Source organism: Taudactylus pleione, unplaced genomic scaffold, assembly GCF_031769625.1.
Source record: "Taudactylus pleione unplaced genomic scaffold, aTauple2 ptg000016l, whole genome shotgun sequence".
Taxonomy (NCBI): Eukaryota; Metazoa; Chordata; class Amphibia; order Anura; family Myobatrachidae; genus Taudactylus; species Taudactylus pleione.
This window is the reverse complement of record NW_028284418.1, coordinates 32,003,023-32,025,697: the sequence shown is the minus strand read 5'-3', so window position 1 is coordinate 32,025,697 and position 22,675 is coordinate 32,003,023. Positions and strand designations below refer to the sequence as shown.

The 22,675-nt window shown below is 46.6% G+C and overlaps 1 long non-coding RNA gene across 1 annotated transcript in view; it reads right to left on the bottom strand.

Moving 5' to 3' along the window:
- Nucleotides 1-5,194: 5,194 nt before the first annotated feature.
- LOC148541923 (uncharacterized) overlaps nt 5,195-22,675 on the bottom strand; it is a 67,030-nt gene continuing 49,549 nt past the window's right edge. Inside the window, exon 3 of the long non-coding RNA XR_015878481.1 lies at nt 5,195-5,817. This is a non-coding gene — a long non-coding RNA (uncharacterized LOC148541923). The remainder of the gene's footprint in view (nt 5,818-22,675) is intronic.

Below are 22,675 nucleotides of genomic sequence, written 5' to 3'. Positions count from 1 at the left end.
CATTGGGAATTCAGGCAATATCACAGGGATTTACTATAAATCCCTTGCAGGGACAGAGCTTGTGATAAAGCTCTGTCCCTACGGATCCCATCCACACTCTAGTCGCGGTATTTTTGGAAAAAATACCGCGACTAAGAGCCCGCGCATGCGCCGTCCCACCGTCGCTGCTACCCCCCACTGACACTAAGCCCCGCCCTCCGCGATCGCGGACCCCCGCAACCCCCCCTCCCCCTCCCCTCCCTTTATTACACTTACCTGCATCCTCCTGGCCTCCGGAGATCTTCTCCGGGCTTCCCGATCAGGTGATCTCCAATACTGCACTGGGACCCGATCACCTGATGACCGGGCCGCAGTGCACTATGGGAGACCAGCTGACCAGAGAGGAGCCATCACCGGAGGCCCGATCACTGGTCCCTGGATTCAGGTAAGTAAAAAAAAAATGTTTCAATTTTTTTTTTCTTTTTTTTACAGCAATCAGCTTGCGGTCTGTTTAGACCACATAGCTGATTACTGGTACCGGCTCCCGCCTCTGCTCTCCCTGTTAGAGCAGAGTGGGAGCCCGGTAACCGGGGGAGACCCTGGATAACGCCACCTCCAGGTGGCGTTATTATCACAGGGCTTTCCTCTGTATTTTTTTACAATTTATTTTTAGTAACTCTGGTCTGATCACATTTCCCATTACAATTATGGGAAATGCAATCTGCTTTACTAAAAATAAGTGATACTAGGGGTTGGAATAGAATTTTACTAATTCTACTCCAATTGCCCTGTAATAACTTCAGGTGAAACTAAAATAATGTGAAAAGGGTGTGACAACACTAGGGGTGAGCGGGTTCTGATTTCTGAAATCCGAGCCCCCCCGATCCGAGGCAGATCCGAGTCAGGCTTGACTTTTCCCGCCTGACTCGGATCTGAAATCGAGGCAAAACGTCATCATCCCGCCTTCCGGGTCTCGCGGGTTTTGGATCCTATATAAGGTACCCGCGTCGGTGCCATTTTCTCAATCGGCTGTGGACAGTGAAGAGGGAGGGTGGGAGTTAGGGCTGGCTGGGCTGTGTAGTGTAGTGCAGAGTAGTGTTGTGCTGTGCTGCGCTGTGCAGCTGTTGTCCATAGGGGCTGTGTCCACTACTTCAAAGTCCATAGGGGCTGGCTGTGTTGTGCTGTGCTGCTGTTGTTAATAGGGGCTGTGTCCACTACTTCAAAGTCCTTAGGGGCTGGCTAGACTGTGTTGTGCAGTCAGTTCTCCATAGGGGCTGTGTCCACTCCAAAGTCCTGTGCAGTGTCCCAGTCCTAAAGGGGTGCTGTAGTGTTGTCCAGGGGATGCTCTGTCCGTCAGGGGTGCTCCCCCCAAGTGCTAAAAAAAATATTTTTTCTGTGTTTGTGAATTGTGTGCGCAGTAGCCGCACGTGCATCAACAAAGTAGTGCCAAGCGTGCGCCTGTGTCATAAGTAAAGGGCCGGCTGGCTTGACCGTTAAATGGTGCTGTAACCCCCAAAGTACACTCCAGTCTAAACCAAATAAAAAAATATTTTCTGTGTTTGTGAATTGTGTGCGCAGTAGCCGCACGTGCATCAATAAAGGAGCAGCGCCAAGCGTGCGCCTGTGTCATAAGTAAAGGGCCGGCTGGCTTGACCGTTAAATGGTGCTGTAACCCCCAAAGTACACTCCAAACCAAATAAAAAAATATTTTCTGTGTTTGTGAATTGTGTGCGCAGTAGCCGCACGTGCATCAACAAAGTAGTGCCAAGCGTGCGCCTGTGTCATAAGTAAAGGGCCGGCTGGCTTGACCGTTAAAGGGTGCTGTAACCCCCAAAGTACACTCCAAACCAAATAAAAAAATATTTTCTGTGTTTGTGAATTGTGTGCACTGTGGCTGCACGTGCATCAACAAAGGAGCAGCGCCAAGCGTGCGCCTGTGTCCCATAAGTAAAGACCCGGCTGGCTCATTTCTTAAAGGGTGGTGTAACCCACAAAGTGCACTACTCTCCAGCAAAAATAAAAAAATATTTTCTGTGTTTGTGTGCGCCTTAGCCGCACGTATATATCAATATAACATAAATGGAGGACCAAACTTTCTCCGATAAAAATAAAATAGGGAAAGATCAAGAACCACTTCCTCCTAGTGCTGTTGCTGCTGCTGGGAGTTGTTCATCATCCCAGAGAGGAAGTAGGAACACCACTACTTTTACTAAACAATTGACCGTCCAACAGTCCCTAGCGATGAGGATGAAGTACGACAGCAGTCATCCTGAAGCAAAACGTATAACTGAGGCCTTGACTGCTATGTTGGTGTTAGATGTGCATCCAGTATCTGCCATTAGTGCAGTGGGATTTAGACAATTGATGGAGGTAGTGTGTCCCCGGTTCCAAATCCCGTCTAGATTCCACCTGCATCCTCAAAGCAGCAGCGACAAGCGTGCATCTGTCTGTTAAAGGGTGGTGTAACCCTCAAAGTGCGCTCCACAAACAATAAAAAAATTCTTCTTTTTTTTTCTGTCTTTGTGAAATGTGTGGACTGTAGCCGCACCTGCATCCTTAAAGCAGCAGCGACAAGCGTGCGTCTGTCTGTTAAAGGATTACATCAGTGACAGCATCCAAGTAGGCATGTCAGACAGTCCGTACCTGTACTGGCAGGAAAAAGAAGCAATTTGGAGGTCCCTGTACAAACTGGCTCTATTTTACCTGAGTTGCCCCCCCTCCAGTGTGTACTCCGAAAGAGTGTTTAGTGCAGCCGGGAACCTTGTCAGCGAAAGGCGTAGGAGGTTGCTTCCACAAAATGTGGAGAAGATGATGTTCATAAAATGAATTATCAACTCTTCCAGGGAGACCAGCCTCCAGAACGTACAGAGGGACCAGTGGTTGTGGATCCCAGCGGGGACGAATTAATACTCTGTGAGGATGAGGATGTACACATCACTGAAGAGGGTGAGGAATCGGTGGATGAGGAGGATGAGGATGACATCTTGCCTCCGTAGAGCCAGTTTGTGCAGGGCCAGATTAATTGCCAGCTTGTTTTGTGGGGGCCCAAACGAACCAATCATTTCAGCCACAGTCGTGTGGCAGACCCTGGCACTGAAATGTTTGGTTTGTTAAAGTGTGCATGTCCTGTTTATACAACATAAGGGTGGGTGGGAGGGCCCAAGGACAATTCCATCTTGCACTTCTTTTTTTTCTTTGCATTATGTACTGTTTGGGGCCTAGTTTTTCAAACTGCCATCCTGTCTGCCACTGCAGTGTCACTCCTAGATGGACCACGTGTTTGTGCCGCCCACTCGTATCTCTTTGCATAGTCATCCAGCTACCTCGGTGCAACCTTTTGGATATAAAAACACTATTGTGAGGTGTTCAGAATAGACTGGAAATTAAGGTTATTGAGGTTAATAATAGCATAGGAGCAGAAAAACACACAAATTCTGTGATTTTAGCTGTTTTTATGCTTTTTAAAAAAAAAATACAGATCCAAAACACAAAACCCAGAACCCAAAACACGGAAGGGTGGTTTTGGCAAAACCAATCCAGATCCAAAACACGAAGAAAGATCCAGATCCAAAACCAAAACACAAAACACGAAAAGTGGCCGGTGCACACCCCTAGAAAACACCCTTTTTCACTTTATTTTAGTAAAAATAATGTTAATAAATAGAGCCCCATGTGTGCTACAAATCACATTATGTGCGCTACAAATCACGTTATGTACTAATCACGTTGGTGGACCCATCTGTATGTTTTGGATGTGTCGGATGCATGCCTAGATTGGGTCACCATCAGAAGGTATGGGGAGTACCCTTTTTAGGAGCGTGGGGCCTTCGGGCGAGGGCACCATGTTACCAGCATCCTGCACATGCATAAGTGACTCTGGCACAGTGTCAGTATCTACTTTCCACCAATGCTGCTGTAATCACTGGGAAAATGCCGCAAGCGCCATTTTCCCAGAGATCTTCGATGGTTACTCTGTACATAAGCCAATGAGAGAGGGGAGACCTGCATGGAGACTGCACATGGGCCCCCTCCTCTCTTAAACCACCCCTGTCAGGAGGTGCCACCTTATAGGGAGTATATACAGTAAATCAATAGCATACTTACCTACTGCTAAGTTTTCCTCCCCGACAGAAGCCTGGGGAGGAGAAGCAGACAGGCGTCGAAGGGGCGGTGGGACTTGACATTTTACATCATGAAGCCCCGCCCCCTGATGGCAAATTGTTGTGAATTAAATAGGGTGCGGAGCCAAATGATGCAATTTGTATAATCGCATCATTAAGCCCCACCCCTTACTCGGTAGCCCGCAATCTTCGTGGAAATTCTCCCTATTCTGCCCACTTCACTAGGAAGTGGGCACGAATGTGGGAGAACTGCCTACTCTGCTAGGGGTGCGGGGGTTTACACGAAAACTCTGGAGCCTCTCGCGACTTTCGGGAGAATAGGCATGTATGATCAGGAGGTGCCACTGTACCATCAGTGTATATGTCAAGAGGTAGTGCTATACAGGGAGTATATATGCAGGAAGTGCCACAGTACAGACAGTAATTATAGCAGCAGGTGCCATTGTACAGTGCCTGTATATGACCTTGTATATTAGTAGCCACTATACAAGGTGTGTATTTGGCAGGAGCTGCTGTAATAAATGGTCACATTTAAGTACAGATGTGCATTTCGGGTCTTCCGAGACCCGAATCCCTCCGAATTTTGTGAATCCGGACAGATCTGAGTTGCAGTGCTAATCTCCTGAGGAGATTCGGATAAATCAGATTCGCTGTTCTGATCTTCTAGCAGTTCGGAATTCAGATTTTAAATCTGAATTTCGGGCTTTGGATTGCAAAAGTTACATGATTTTAGCTGTTTTTATAAAGCTTTTATATATATTTTTTTTAAATCCAGACCAAAACACTTGAGGGTGGTTTTGCAAAACCAATATATGAAGATAGATCTAGATCCAAAACCAAAACACAAGGGTCAGCGCACATCTCTACAGGTAACTATAAATGGACAAGAAACTATTGGCTTTCCCCACCTTTGTTCATGCGGAATCCCAGCATAGTTGGTAGAATATGCTATGACAAATAAAGGTAGCAATCTCAACATGCGCTAGGGTATACATTACATCCCAATGAGTAATTGGTATATGATCTAAGATTCTGGAATGCCTCCCTCATATGACAACATAGCAGTATATAAAAACAAAAAACGAGAGGAGGTGTATAGTGAAGCACAGTTTAATGAATAAACATCACCATAGAAATAATAAACAATGATCATGTGGGTATCCTCAGTTGGCTGTAAAGGGAGCAATTACTGGCAGCGAACAGTTCTTAAGAGAAGGTGGTGTATACACACCGTGTAGTTTCTGGGCGCTGCACAGGTTTGTCTGCTTTAAATCCCTGGTAAAGGTCATTCAGTGCCGCCTGGTGACCCCCGTACCAAAGCGTTTCGACTTCCGTTCTGAGGTCTTTTTCAAGGTAGGATCAAAAAGTCCATGGTGTCCCCTCCCGTCCAATGTCCTTAAAAACCCCTAATGTCCAATCACCGTGGCTCCAGCATAAAAGGATCCCTAGACAACGTCTACTACAAGTCCCATGATCCTCTGTCACACCGGGCCATACCCAATGACCACTTCCAGGTGTATCTAAAAAGCAGGGACGTCCGTTTCCCCCTCCAAGTTTCTGTAGCGTAACGTCATTTCCAGTCCGTTGTTATGGTGATCGGAAAAAGCCGTAGTTCGTCAGCTGATGAGGGGGAGTGTGTATAATACGTCAGGGATACCCGGATAGATGTACAGGTAGCCAAAGAAACGTCCATATTTATGCAAATTCACCCGAAGGTCTTGGAAAATAAATAAATATAAAAACAAGCATTAGACATAATCTAAAATCCATATGTTAAAATACATTTACACATACAAGTGCAAAAGTGGAGTCCATAGTTGAAAGTGCAAGTGCCAAAGGTGCAGACTGCAATTAAAGTGCAAATTGATACAGTCGATAGGAGAAAATAAGTATATCACTTAGAACATCCTCACAGAAACCATTTCACCTCGAAGTCCAGGTTTAAACCACCTGGATGTACAGTGCCTGAGTCAAATATTTGTCTCATTTCAGCTTTGGCTAACTGAGTGGCCAAATCTTTTCGTCGCCAATGTACCTTGACATTCTGTAGTCCAATGAAATGTATGATTTCAGCTGTATTACCGCTGTGGTATATTTTAAAACGGTTAAAGGGCATGGGTTTCCACACCCTTTTTAATGTTTCTCAAATGTTCCACTAACCTGACTTTCAAAGGTCTTGAGGTTCTGCCCCTATAGAATAAATGGCAACTACATTTAATGGCATAAATGACGCTTTTAGTAGTGCATGTAATAAAATCCTTTATTACTATTTTCTTGTCATTGATGATTACTTCACTTGTTTTTCTCTGTCCGTCTCCTTTAATACCCCTACATGCTATACATGTCCCACATCTAAAGAATCCCTTAGATTTGATACCCTTAAGCTGGCCACACACTAGACAAACTTACATCCAACCAGCCAACTTGTTGATTGGTTGGAATGAAAATCTGGTAAGGTATGAAAGCAAATGACAAACAGCAATTTGCTCCCAAACGCCGGAAAATGAACAAAAACTGTTGTTTGAACAAATTGTTTAGATCAAACATTTAACAAACTTGTCTGACGACCATTTTCATCTGTTTTCTGGCATTTAGGAGCACATTGCTGATCATCATTTACTCCCATACGTTACCAGATTTTCATTCCAACCAATCAACAAGTTGGCTGGTTGGATGTAAGTTGGTCTAGTGTGTGGCCAGCTTTAGAGTTTTCCTTTTTAGGTTCTGGAGCGCGCTTTTAACTAGGCAGGATTTAAAGCAGAGAAACCCGTGCAGCGTCCGGAAACTACACGGTGTGTATACACCACCTGCTCTTAAGAACTGTCCATTGCCAGTTCTTATCTCCATCTGGTAATTGTTTCCTTTATAGCCAACTGAGGATACCCACATGATCTTTATTTATTATTTCTATGTTGATGTTTATTCATTAAACTGTGCTTCACTATACACCTCCTCTCTTTCTTTGCTTTTGGATACTGCTATGTTGTCCTATGAGGGAGGCATTCCTGAATCTTGGATCATATACCAATTACTCATTGGGATGTAATGTATACCCCAGCACATGTTGATGAGATTGCTACCTTTATTTGTCACTTTGATTGTTAAGAGGGAGTGGGAGCACCTTCTTTAGCATATTTCTACACCTGCTGCTGGCATATGCGCTTGGTCATCTCTAGCCCTCTCTATTTCATGGTAGATTATGCTATGTCTTCTGTTGTTACTGTTAGTATCACTGAGTATATCTTTTACTACAACTGTCAGCTGTTAGACTCCACGTAATTGTGCTTGTCAACTTATAAACCAAAACTCACTTAATAAAGCTTATGTAAATCATCTGTCACCATTATGGGCAGGCTTCCCCAAGTTGTCAAGAGTCAGAGATGCATTGGGAAATTATTACTACTGTAAATTAAAGAACTGTAAAATGGAACTTTTGTTTCAACTTATTATATTTATGTTATTTAACACTAGCTGGGATAGTCAGCATTGCCCAGGTTGAAGCCTGGACCCTGAATTACACCTGCAGCCTTTATTTGTTTACATTGTCCTTGCCTATAACCCCATTCCATTCATCCTGCAAAGGACCTCACTGTTTGCTAACATGCATGCAAACAGTGGCGTAACTACCATGAGGGCAAAGCTATGGTGCCTGAGCTGCCTCTGTGGCCCACCGCTACCCCTGCACAGTGCAGTCAGGGTCGTTGAAGGGGGCCTGGGTGTCAGCAATTTTGATTTTGTTCCGGCCTGCTGGCACACTGGTAGGCAATCATGGAGAGGCAGAACTGCTGGTCGCAAGGCAATCAGAGCTTACAGACTGCCAGCCAATCAGCAGTGGCAGCTCCTGATTGACTGCCAGTCTGCGAGCTCCAATTGGCTTGTGCCAGAATCAAATTGTGCCAGTGCTGCCTTTCAATGTCTGCCACTGATGACCCGCCCCTAAATCCACACCTGCTGGCTGCTGATTACCTCATCTGGGCTTGTTGAAAGGCCCAGCGGGGACCCGGGTACGATGCCACCCCCCCTCCCTCTTACCTGTCAGCAGCCCAGCACACGCTGCTGTGTGCTGGGCTGCAATGGGAGACTGCTTGCAGCAGCAACAGCAATCTCCTCTGCCTGTGGGGGGGTATTCACACAGATCACACCCCCCTGGATTAGCCCAGGGCTTAGGGGCTCACAGCACCCCCCTACCCAGTACACAGTGCAGCTTAAAAAGTTTTTCTAAGGGGGCGTGGCCATGCCTCCCACAATTAGGCCATGCCCCTTTTCCTGGGCCAGGGGTGGTTCTGTATGCCCCTGGTTATGCAAAACATGCAAACACAAAGGCTTTGGATTTAATATGAACGTGCATGAGTCATCAAGTTTACCCAGACTATAAAAGGATACTTTTGTTGCATTCTCACAGGTTTTTGTCAGACTGACAATTTCCACTGGAGCCAGCCCTGGAACCTGTGTAATTTAAGAGTGTTCCTATTTTTAGTGATTGTGTGACAGTGTGTGACCCTGATGAAACTCAAACCTAGCAAAAAAACTTAATCCTGGTCAAACTACACCACCATGCCAAATTTGCCAGGACAAAAGCTTTCTCGCTTATTATATAGATATGTTATATTTAGAATCTGTATTTATATTGTATTCTTTTTTTTTTTTCATAAATGTATAATTAGAATTTTCCATTCGGAATAAGGTATTTATTAGGATTGAGGAGAGCAAAATTTTGAGTAGTAGATAATTGTAAAAAGTGTCCACGGGCTAATTGAGCGCCTGAGCTATTCAATTAGCAGGTCCTCGCAGTCGGACTGAACCTCGCAGCAGGAAAACACACTAAATCGAGATTTTGTTACCAGTGGGCATCCTGCTCCCTCCTCACAATGCCAGCGACAGCCGGAGGCTGGAGCTCACTGTTGAGCTCCAGCTTCCGTCTCGGCTCCCCCCAGGGGCACTATGGGAGAGATGTCATGATGTCTCTCCCATAGTTCAGAGGACTCGGAGCAGCCAGGCGGACTGGAGGCACGCAGGAGCAGGGCTTATGGTGAGTATTGTTTTTTTTGTTCTTTTTTGTGTAAGCAGCACTATAAGGGGCATAACTTCTGGGGGCACTACTACTGGAGGCATTACTCAGGGGGCACTACTACTGGGGGCAGTACTACAGGGGGCACTACTATAGAGGGCTTTACTACTGGAGGCATTACTACAAGGGGCACCACTCCTGGGGGCACTGCATAAGGGGCACCACTCATGGGGGCACTGCATAAGGGACACTGCCATTACTGTGGGGTCTGCATAAAGTGCTCCACTACTGGGGTCACTGAATAAGGGGCACCGCTACTGGGGGAACTGAATAAAGGGCACCACAACTACTGTGGGATCTGTATAAAGGGCTCCACTACTGGGGGCACTGCATAAAGGGCACCACTATTCGGGTCACTGAATAAGGGGCACTACCACTACTGCGGGCACTGCATAAGGGGATAAAAATAAGGGGGTAGACAGCGCTAATACACAATATAATTTCATGTGAAGAAATTAATCAACAATATAATATGAAAAAATTAATCAGCAAATTATAAAAACACATTAAATAAAACAAATAACCAAATACATATTTAAAAACTCAAGTGATGTTAACCGGCCGGTGAATCCACTTAACTATAGTAGCTCCATAAAAATATATATAATACTAGAAAAAATTAATACAGATCTGTATGTTTTTATCCAACACTAGAAATGGGAGAATTTAGTAACCTTTGTACTATCGCTCCTTCACTTTGGGGTTCTTTGTGTAAGCACGGATCCAAAGAATAGTATATAGCTTTTTTATAAGGGGCACTGCCACTACTGGGGGCACTGCATAAGGGGTACCACTACTGAGGGCAATGCATAAGGGGCACTACCACTAATACGGGCACTGCAAAGGGACACCACTACTGAGGGCACTGCATAAGGGGCACTACCACTACTGGGGCCACTGCATAAGGGGCACTACCACTTCTGAGGGCACTGCATAAGGGGCACCACTTTTAGGGGCATTGCATAAGGGGCACCACTACTGGGGGCACTGCATCAGGGGCATCACTACAATGGGCATTGCATTTGCATAAGGGGCACTACTGCTGTGGGCATTATGTGTAAGGGACACAAATGTGGGCATTGTGTAAAAAGGGCACTGCTGTGTGTCATACATGAATAAGGGACACTACTATGTGGTGTAATGTGAATCAGGGGTGAATCAAGATTGTGCTACTGTGTGGTGTAATTTGAAATGGGAATATTATTGTGTGACCAACTGACCATGCCCCTTTCTGTTGAGACCACGCCCCTTTAAAAACGTTGAGGGGGGGAGAGTTCCACCACTTCTCTAGGACCACTTTAAGCACTGGATGTAGTTATTAGACTACCGGACAAGATGCAACCGATCTAAATGCCGACGGTTCAAGTCCGGCACAGGACTTAAGGTAGGCATCGAAATACTGCCGCCTATCTTAATCCCGATGCCGGAATCTTGACAGATGACATGCCAAACAAGGTAAGTCTGGGGCGTTTTAGGAGTTAGCTGCGCGGGGGGGAAGGGTTTGGTTTAGGCATCTCCTGGGGGACTTAGGGCTAGACACCCCCTGAGGAAGGTTAGGGTTTTTCTAGGGAAAGGAGGTTTAGGGTTAGGAAGCCACTGGGGGGGAGGTTTAGGGTTAGGCACTCCCCTGGAGGGTTAGGTTTAGGGTGCGGGAAGAGGGTTTTAGGTTTAGGCACCCCTGGGGGACTTAGGGTTAAGCACCGATGGCATTTTGATCCCATTTCCTGTTTATGTGACTCTGGGGAGATGTATCAGTCCTTGGAGAGAGTTAAAGTGGAAAGGGATAATGGGCCTGATTCAGACCCACTCGCGAGCGGCTGTCCGCTCGCAAGTGGGTCGATGGTCTGCACTGAGCATGCGCACGACGGAGGGAGCTCCATCGTGCGCATGCGCCAGATGCGACGAGCGAAGGACTTTCCTTCGCTCATTGTGTCTGATCAAAGGGGGTGTGCTGTCGATGTTGATTGACAGCACGCCCCCTTTGGTGGGTGTGTCGGGGGCGCGCCTCCCTGACGGGGGAGTTCCCAAGGGAACGCCTACCGTCAGAAGCCGGCCCACTGACATCACAAGTGATGTCAGTGGGAGTGATTTTGGCTCGGATAGAGCCAAAATCACTCCGGGCCTTGCGGTTGAAAAACTCAACCGCAGGCTCCGGCTCGCAGTTTCGATGGTCGCGATGGTCAAGACCATCGCGGCCATCAAACTGCACGCTCGTATAGGCTGTGGGTGGTGACCCACAGCTATACGAGCGTCCAGGAGGACGCTCCATTTTTATGGAGGGCGGCCCTCATTCAGAGCGTGCGCTCTGCTCAGAGCGTACGGCTCTGAATGAGGGCCAAAGTACCAACCAATCAGCATCTGTCATTTTACATGTTGTGTTTGAAAAATGACAGAAGCTGATTGGTTGGTACTTTATCTCCCTCCACTTTAACTCTCTCCAAGGTTTGACACATCTCTCCTCAGGGTATACAATCGGGAAGCTGGCTTCCCGACTGTCATATCCCGGCTAGGGTGAAATGCCGGGCGTCTAGATGTAGACGCCTGACATTTCCCCGACGCCGGTAGACCGGCACCTGGCATCCCAATCGAAGGGATGCCGGGCGCCACGAGCGGACTGCCGTGGGGGGGAGGGTTAGGTTTAGGGCACCCGGGGGGGACTTAGGGTTAGGCACCCCCCAGGAGGGTTAGGGTTATGCTAGGGGGAGGGAGGGTTAGGGTTAGGCTCCCCCGGGGGGGAGGGGGAATTAGGGTTAGGCAGCGGGGAAGGGGGGGGTTAGGGTTAGGCACTTAGAGGGGGAATTAGGGTTAGGCACTTGTGGGGGAGGTTAGGGTTAGGCACCCCTAAGGAGGGTTAGGGGGTTAGGTTAGTCAATACTTACCTATCGACGATCGGGATTTCCAGCGCTGTCGGGCTTCCACTGCCGGGAACTCTGCTTTGGTCGGCCAGGCGCTGCCGGGAATCATACCGATTCCCTCCCCAGGATTCTTTGTAGTTGTATGATTTAAAATGCTCATGTGCTAACCCTTGGGTACAGAATAGTCAAGTGCATACGGATTGAAATATTTTGACTCTTGATTGGTCTTTCTAAAATGGGCCATTATTGCTCAGTGCCAAGTAAAATCGTTTGGATGCATCTTCCAAACATGTATGCATGGGGATTGTAGGGCGTCTTCAAGACTCATATTGCTTAGGCAGTTGTAGCACAGGTCTAATGTAATTTAAAAGTCCCCAGAGCTCTACTCTTGTGCTTAATACTTTTCATTACTTTATGTATGTTCTCTTTTCCAATATACAGTACCTACCCCAGGCTCTCCCCGCACACTGAACATGGCATCTATTCACCCGAGAGTGTTCCCTCCAACATTTCCTCCTTGCAGGATACTGCGAACTGCATGTGGGACAGTCCCCGAAAAGCGGGACTTGGGAGGTATGCTATTAGGCTGTCAGTCACGATGCTGATGGTCCAAATGCCGACAGTTGGATATTTCGACGCCTGTCATTAGTCCCCTGCTGGGATTTGACAATCGGGAAGCCGATGGTTGGCATTGCGACCATCGGCTTCCTGACTGCATCCCATTTTATCCTAGAGTACTGTCAAGAGAGCAAAGACTACAGATTATGGGATATCAACAGCAAAAGGCTTCTAAAGTGAAGAGATACAGGAGCTCATTCAGAGTCGGTCGTAAGCAGCCACTCGGTCGTACGCCTAACGACCGAGAAACTGAAAAAGGAAACAATCGCACGGCCGGTCGGTCGCAACCAAAGTGACGCCCATACATGAACAATACACCTCCTCTAGCTAACGAGTGATAGCAGCTAGCGATCGAGTCAATCATTGTCAGTCATTGTCAGTTGCTGTATGTTAATATTCTTCTGATGGTTGCGGCCGCTTGTGTTGTGTTGATGCCCACAAAAAAAAAACGCATAGAAAAAGCCATCCCCATTACATTTATTTATTCTTATTGTTCGCTAATGCAAACGCAGCTGAATCAATTACAAGCCAATTAGCAGTGTTATTAGCTTCATCAATCGATTATTAGCTGCTTGCATTGTGTGGCTCAAAAGAGAAACATCAATACTAACATCAATAACATTCGATAGTATCGATTGTACTGTGTGGCTTGCGGGAGCTCCTACCCAACCTCAAGCTGTATGATCAGCCAGGCCTCGAACCTGCTTGCAGAGTGACGTTTTACTACTTTCAGCCTTCTATGTCGGTTGTAGCAGGTAAATTATGTACGCCCCTAAAAAACCCTCAAAACGCTGAGGCACGCCTGCGTTTTCAGACCACCACCCCCTTCAACACCCACAAACAGCCTTTAATGTAAATCAACTCTCGGAAGCCACTTCCTGCTCGAAAGCCGTACGATCTACAGCATTTTGGATCGCAAAGCCTTGTACGCACATGCGCACAACTAACCATGCGCAGTTTGGAAACATTGGATGCGTACAACCGAGCAGCCGTTTACGACTGCCTCTGAATGGGGACCATAGTGTTTCATGAGACCACTTCAATGAGAGACAGACAGGACATCGTAACACCACAAAATCTTGTGATGCTAGATATGCCTGCAGCTGGAAGTGTGTCAGAGACTAAAACTGTAGACTCAAGTGATCAGCCACAGAGCAGGAGCTCTATGAGGAGCAACAAATAAAAACCTTGTAATAGGTACAGCAAGGAATTTGCAAACTTTGGGCCTGATTCAGACCCACTCGCGAGCGGCTGTCCGCTCGCAAGTGTGTCGATGGTCTGCACTGAGCATGCGCACGACGGAGGGAGCTCCGTCGTGCGCATGCGCCAGACACGACGAGCGAAGGACTTTCCTTCGCTCGTTGTGTCCGATCAAAGGGGGCGTGCTGTCAATGTTGATTGACAGCACGCCCCCTTTGGTGGGCGTGCCGGGGGCGTGCCTCCCTGACGGGGGCGTTCCCACGGGAACGCCTCCCATCAGAAGCCGGCCCACTGACATCACTAGTGATGTCAGTGGGAGTGATTTTGGCTCTGATAGAGCCAAAATCACTCCGGAGCTTGCGGTTGAAAACCTCAACCGCAGGCTCCGGCTCGCAATTTCGATGGTCGCGATGGTCACGACCATCGCGGCCATCAAAATGCACGCTCGTATAGCCTGTGGGTGGTGACCCACATCTATACGAGCGTCCAGGAGGATGCTCCATGAAAATGGAGCCCGGCCCTCATGCAGAGCGTGCGCTCTGCTCAGAGCGTACGGCTCTGAATGAGGGCCTTTGTCTGTTGTGAACCTCAAATCCTCCTAGAAGCACAGTCAAGTAGTGACTGGCAACAGTGGAATCTATTGCTATTAGACAAAGTCCAAGAATGATGATGTTTGTCCATGCAAGATGCCGTTTTGCCTCTTTCTGAGTTCCATTTTTTTGGAGGGAAAAATCCGAACTCGGCGTGCAAACTCGAACCTATCCGAGCCTGCACATCCCTAATTGCTATAGATCCAAAGTATGACAATAAATGTCCTGCAATATCAAGCTGTTACGAAGTGACAGATTCAAGCCCAAGGACCTTGGGCATGCACACTAATTGTTAGGTCTGTGGATCAAACAAAACTGGGGATGTTACCATAGATCAACAAGACTACATTGAAGCTATGCTTAACAAGTTTGGGATGACAGATGCTAAAGCAGTCAGCACACCAATCAACAAAAGAGTGAAAACTTCAAAAGCGATCTGTCCAACATCAGATGCAGATATTGAAGAAATGAGAAAAATTCCGCACCGAAGTTGCATTGGGACTTTGATGTATGCAAGCTTGGGCACACAACCAGACATCACCCATGCTGTCAGCCATTGTGAGTCAATTTGCAAACAATTCAGGAAAAGAGCACTAAAAGCGCATTTCTAGATACCTGAGAGGAACAAGTTTGTAAAGCTGGGTACACATCGTACGACAGTGCGACCCAGTGATGCAACAATGCAATTTAAAGATACATCAAGTGCGCTGTACACACTGCATGATCCGGTGTACGACAGTGCGATGTATTGTTACATGCTGCATGTAACAGCACAGAGTCATTTATTGCATATTGGTCGAGGAGTGTCTCCAACAAATAGTCTTAAAAGTAGTGAGGGGCCTACCAACAAGGGTAGATTTGATCCTAGAATAAAAATGCCTAAGCTGTAAGAAACGGAAGAAATCCTTAGATGGGAGTGCCGTTCGTTCCTGAATCTGAGAAAATTTGGGGAAATTAGCGTCACTATTAATATCATAGAGGTACAGGATGTTCCTCTCTCTCTATAAAAAGAAAGACAACTTGCCCATACCCAGAGGAAATTTCAGATTGTCGAATAGAGGGATGAGGGGAGATGGGCCTGGGGCCAACTTAAACTTCTGTTTACTAAATCCCAACTAGATGGCAAAAGTGAGACTATTGGATGGGAAATAACGTTTAGGGGATGGCAAGTCCTTGGAAGCCACAGAAGAGAAGAGGCAGTCGATAGGCCCAGCTCATTAGCCTCAATATCAGCCAAGACCTTCCTTGCACCAGGGTTACACCATTGTACACAGTGAGCGAGTTGTGCCACATAGTAATATCTCTTGAAATTTTAAATACCCAAACTTCCACCACGAGAAGGACGCTGCAATAGCTTCAGTTTAACCAAAGAGTGTTTATTGGCCCCGATAAAATGAGAAGTTTGAAATTGTAGGAACTTAAGGACTTAGAGGGAAACATGTGTTATATTATGTATTGGAAGGGTTTGAAAGAGATACAGGTGCAGAGGGAGAACGTTCATCTTCAGTATGTGTGGCAATAAACAATTGCATGGATCGGTAAATTCGTTTTTTTGTTTTAAAAAGTCAATTGATTACTGCGGAGACCAGCGCCAGGATATAGGTGAGTATGAAATCTTTTTTGCAGGGCCAGTCAATACGGATTCTACTGGAGAAGGGGAAAGAAGCATCTGGTATAGGTATGTGTGAATGGGTAAGTGTGTGTAATAAAGTTATTCTTTGCACGGTGTGTGTGTTTTGTGTTTATTTAACTATTTATTTTACAGTGGAGGTACAGGTGCTGCCCGTCTGCTGGCACTTGTAGTTCCACAAGTGCCAAAGGGCAGGCATGCTGGCACCTGTAGTCCTTCTTTATTACCCCCGTACCCAATGCTCCAGGGGCGCGGGGAAGAGCCCCAGGATTCAGACCAAGCCTGGGGTTAAGGGATCCCTTGCTTGGCCTGACCGGCTTGGGCTGCTAATGCTTTGGACCCGGAGCCCCGGTGAAAGGGTCTCCAGGCTGTGGCATTACAGCCCGGCCGTTTGGGTCTGGTGCTGGTTTTAAATATAGGGGGGACCCTACGCAATTTTTTTCCCCCTATATTTAAAATCAGGACTGGCCCTGCAGCCTGGTGTTGGTTTCTAAATTATGTGGGGACCGTACACATTTTGTTCCTTGTAATCTTCAAAACCAGGACAGGCTGGTAAGTCTGGGGCTGGTTAAGTATTAGGGGGGGGGACCCTATGTCATTTTTTTCTGATATTTAAATTTATTTTCTATATTTACAGGCAGAAACATACATGGATCGCAGTGATCTGTGTATGTTTCTGCCAAACTCAGATCACAGGCAGGTGTATTTTTTTCACGAGTTAGACTAGTGGTTCTGACCGATAGGTGTTGTTAAAGCAAATAAGGGAAAACTGTTAGTTCCCTATCAAAGGGTTAGATAATACTCCAAATCTACATTATTATACTGAACAATAGATTTGTGCAATCAACTTAATCAAAGGAAGTTATTATCTATGCTGATGTAGGACACAAGAATAATACATCATTCACAATTTCACATACATTTATCTTTCAAAGTGAATGTACAGTAATTATACCCCAAGACAAAAGGTACTATTGAAAGTATATGTAAATGAACCAAAGCAAGTAGTAACACTATTACACAAAAGACTAGGGGCCTGATTCAGACCCGGACTCTATTTGCGGACGGTCGTTCCAAAAAAGGGGCCGGCTATTTAAATTGAGCGCTCGCTCATTGCGGTTTGTTGTCGCCTCTATGTCTGAGCGAGCGAACAAAAAATGCGCTCGCTATTTTGTAATGACGCCCCTTTGCCGTTCGCATCACACGTCATCTCCGGTATTTATTTGATTAATCAGGTACATCGAAAGGCATCTGAACTGCTCGCAGTGTTTGTGGTAGGTTTATCCTACCGCTATCACTGCGAGTAGTTCAGGCTAAAAGACAACCAAGTGACATGGTCAATGACGCTCCTTCACAAATTATGCACTCCCAATAAACGCCCTTTTTACCCTTAGGCACGCCTGCATTCGGATCTCCACCCCCTGTTTTCAAGCACCTTCCCCTGTTACCACCCACAAACGGTACATTCTGTCAATCAAATTAGCAGCCCCTCGCTGTTTTGCGAGCGCTCGATTTCCGACCGCAATGACTGGTTTGCACATGCACATTATGAACCACAAGCATGCGCAGTTGTGCGAACATCGCTCATAACGAATGAGCGGCCACTTACGAGGGGCTCTGAATCAGGCCCTTGGTACGGCTAGTGTTACATCTCACAATTTAAAAGTATTTTTTGATGGTCTCTAACCATTCTATGACTGCTACATTATATAAGTCATTAATACGTGGATATATAGTGTAACATTTCCATGTATATATAATTAAAAAAAAATATTTATTAAAAAAAACCTTTTCTGTTAAGGTAATGAATGAAGTCTATATAGACAAACAATATAGAGCGGAGGTTCCAAAACGCGGTCTTCAAGGCTCCACAACAGTTCATGTTTTAGAGATATCCATGGCTGAGCACAGGTGACTTATTTATGTAACCACCTGTGCTCAACCATGGATATATCTAAAACCTGAACTGTTGGGGAGCTTTGAGGACCATGTTTGGGAACCTTTGATAGAGAGGGATTTTCCCCAGTGACTTAGAATACAGTAGCATCACCACTCACCAGTGACGTGCGGTGAGGTAAATGGCTGGGGAGGCACTGGCTAGTGTCAAAGCCAGAAATACGCATACATATATGAACCCGAGTGTTCATGTGGGCATTATACAAATGTGCAGGAGTATATAGTACTGGAAATTTGGTGTGTTTTGAACAGGGATATGCGGAAAAGGTAGAAAGGGGAGGCAGTGCCTCACCTGCCATACACTTTTTACTCCAGGACTTTTGACTATAAGGGGCCTATTCATCATCACTTAATTTCTACAAATGCAGGTGAAAATGAACATTTCCACCTGCAATTGTAGAAATGAAGTTATTGGGCCATTCATTAAGAAGGTAAAGCAGGAGATATCACAGATATCTCCAGTGTACCGTCCTCTCGTGGAATGGCCTGCTCTGAAAATACAATATTTTCTGAGCTTGATTGCGGGAGCATTCGCCATCTTCAGATCATCAGATATCATGGGGCCCGGAACTGAGAAAATAGGCAGGGCCCTCACCTTACCTTATCTCCTTGAAGAAGGCTCTTTCTGGCTTCTTCTCCTAGTCTGGCTGGCTGGCGCAGCTCCACATGTGCCACGACTCCTCTGACCTCTCCTTCCAACGGCGCGGCGTGAACAAGGAGGCGGGGCGGCCCGGTATTTCAATTAGCCTCAGGTACTCAGTGCTGCGTGGCGGTTGGAGCAGGCCCTCCTCCTTTCACTCAAGGTTGTAGTGTGGTCCGGCAGGCAGTAGCAGTGGGCTCCCTTTTCACTCAAGGGGGTAGTGCAGCAGGCACTAGGTGTGGACGGGCCTCCCCTTTCTGCCAAGTATATGGGCCCGGGACTCCAGTCCTGGCAGTCCCACCCTGATGGCGGCCCTTCACAAAAGGCACATAGTTGGATGAATATTTTAATTGTCACAATTTTCTCATTCTATATACACTGTTCTATACATTTTAGAATATGTCACTGTTTGTTTTTAATATGTGTAATATTATTATTCACTTATTTTAAGTACTTAATAAAATATATTTTTCTTTCATTGTAGTGCACCAAATGCAAGCTTTTTCTCTTGTACTTCTCAAGTACAAAATAACCAACTGTTGCCTTATTTACTACGGAGGCAGAATATATGACTCTTACAGAAGCAGCCAGAGAAAAATTATGGCTGAAAGAGCACGTAGTTGGCCAATGATGGAAGTCTACGCATGCGTCCGAGTCACACTTCATGAGTCCTGATGGTTACCGCAGGGAGGCTCAGAACAATTTTAGACACAAGAGCTGGGGATTTCAGTAGATGTAACATGGTGGTGGCTAGCCAGACAAGGGTGTGTCACGGATGTATCACTGACAGTAACTGTGTCTAAAGATGTGGTAGCGCTGACACAAGATGCCATGTTCAGATGGAGAAATTGCACCTGCCATAGGGCTGGTGCAAGTTTTGATGGTGTGTCCAATGGTGCCGCAGCGTATTAGCAGTGCTACAAGTGAGCATTTCAGTATGCTCAGAATTGGATGCGGTATTAGCATACAGATACAGATGCTGCAAAAGATTCCACCTCAGTATCAGCCCCTATGTGTGAGCTAGGCATTTTTAGTTCAGGAGAGACCATCAACATTGCATGAGACAATAGAGGTGCAATAGACTTATCTTCCAGTACTAAGCACCGCGATAGAGCCAAACATATTGCTATTAGACATCATTTCATTAGGGAGCTGGAAGATAGTGGCTCAGTGTTTCATATGACCTATGAAGCCAATGTCACTGACATGTTGACAAAAGGTCTGACATCATGTTTTCTTGCAGAAGTGTGGACTGGAATTAATTTGATGCATTTTGTTATGTCATGTGTCTGCATAGCACTCTTAGGTTTTTGGTTGCAGGTGAGACACCCTACTGTGAGAAACTCATTTTATTGCATTTATGTAGCCAGAGACAGCAGTGAGAAAGGGGTCTGTTAGAGGCGTGCTCTGCACTGCCTCTGTTACAGCCTACCACTGCTGCTGAGCACTAGGACCCAGAGTGGCTGTTGCCAGAGGTGAGACCTCTGACCTGTGCCTTCTGCACATGCTGGGCTTCCTGATGCACCTTTCTCCTCTGGGAAGTGTATGGATGTGCCCCTGAGAATGTCCTGAACAACTGGAACCTCATAAGTCCCCATGTACACTGTACCACCGCCACATACCGTATTATATTAACCAATTCCAATTAACCAATTCCGCTGTGCCCCACCACAATGCCCAGCAAACCCTACAAACACTCCTGGCTCCAGGAGAATCCTGTTAACTTGTATGTTCTATTAACCCTGTGTTTCTGTTTACCTGTTTCTATCTGGTTAACAACCCTTCACCTGGTTAAGTCATATTCTAAGTAGGGATGTGCGCCGAACCATTTTTGCCGGATTTGGATTTGGTTCTAATTCGTCGTCCGGCTTTGGATTTGGATTTGCCAAACTGCGGTGACTGGCTTTGGATTTGGATTTTTTTACAAAAATTTACAAAAAAAGCTAAAATCACATAAATTGGGCTTTTTTTTTTCTTCCTAGAGTATTATTAACCTCAATAACATTAATTTCCAGTCAATCTAGAACACCTCACAGCTTATAATAGTGTTTTCAACATTATTTGCCAAAGGTTGCAGTGAGCTGACTGGTTACTAAGCGACAGAGCAGCAGCACAATGACACAGACACCACAGTATAAAGCACATCTATGAAACATTGCCACACAGCAGTGGCAGAAATGAAAAGTAGTGCACCCACCCAGTGGGGTACGGCCAGCAGAATCAGAGTACTTGTTTACAAAGTGGGCTACGGCCCAAGGAGTCACAGTGCACAATCTTATTCACATTACACCACACATAGGACCTTATTCAGAGTTGGTCGTTGCGGCCGCACGGTCGTAAGGTAAAAGGGGCCGGATATGCAAATGAAGCGCTCGCAAGTTGCGTCGTTAAGATGTGATCGTTAGCTGGACGAGTGAGGGGAGGATGCGGTCGTAAGACTAAAAATACGCCCCCTTCTCGTTCGCATTACACGTCATCTCCGGGCATATAAGGATTAATTGAGACCATCGGGAACCATCGGAGCTGGTCGTAGAGCTTAAGGTTGACCATACCCTCTCTTAAGCACTACGATCAAGTCAGTAAAAACCTCCCATGTCACATGTGCCTTACTTAGTTAATTATGCACTCCCATAAAACGCCGTTTGCATAGTCAGGCACGCCTGCATTCGGATCTCCACTCCCCCATTCACAAGCACCTTCCCGTTACCACCCACAAATGCCTCATCCTGTCACTCAAACTAACGACCTGGCCAAGTTGAAGGAGAGAGAAATTTCTGATCATAATAGCGACTTTGCGCAGGCGCATTGCAAATTTTACGCATGCGCAGTTTAGCGGACATCGGTGGCGTACGACCGTGCGGCCGCAACGACCGACTCTGAATGAGGTCCATAGTTCCCCTGATTCACATTACACCATAAAGTAGTGTCTCTTATTTATGTTACGACACACAGTAGTGCCCCTTTTACACAATGCCCACAGTAGTAGGCCCCCCCAGTAGTATGGCCCCCCCAGGAGTATGGCCCCCAGTAGCAGGCAACCCCAGTAGTATGCCCCCCCAAGTAGCAGACCTCCCCCCAGTAGCAGGCCCCCCAGTAGCAGGCCCCCCCCAATAGTATGCCCCCCAGTAGTATGGCCCCCCAGTAGAATGCCCCCCCAAGTAGCAGACCCCCCCAGTAGTTGTGCCCCCCAATAGCGCCCCCGGCCCTTACACACATAAAAAAATAAAAAAACTTACCTGAATCCCCGCTCCCGTGTCGTCCGCTCTGCATCCACGCGCCGAGGAGGGAGCCGGAAGACGGAGCTCATGAGTGAGCTCCAGCCGGCTCCCTCCGTGCAGCAGCCAATGAGAGTCTGTGTGACTCTCATTGGCTGCTGTAACAAACACACAGCTGCCTCTGGCGTCTGTGTGTTTGTTCTGTGTAGGGAAGACCGCTATCACAGCGGTCTGCCCTACACAATAGGAGCCCTGATGTCGGATTCTCTAGCGAGAATCCGACATCAGGCGGCCGCCGTTTGGCCCCGAACGGGGATCCGAGTCAGGTGGGGAACACCCGAACAGCGTTCGGGTGGACTCGGATCCCCTATGTTCGGAGCGGTTTGGATTCCACAGAATCCGAACCGCTCATCTCTAATTGTAAGTCATCTTCTGTCTGGGCTTACCTCCATTGTACACTGCTGTTACCCAGGGCTGCCATCAGAAATTGTGGGGCCCGATACTGACAAGATAGGAAGGCGCCCCCCAGGGGGGAATGAAGCTGAGTTGAGTGGAGCTATGGGTAATGTGGGTGGAGCTACATCAGTGGTAGGGCATAAATTGATGCGTAAACCAGTTTAAAAATTCTCAAAGATGGGGCTATGGGGGTGGTTGTTATTATAACATTTCAACCATTCATATAATATATGAAACTATACATACACAGAACTATAGGAGAGAAAACTGATGTACATTCACACACACACACACAGTACACACACACACACACACAGTACACCAGAATCTATACTAAATATATAAAG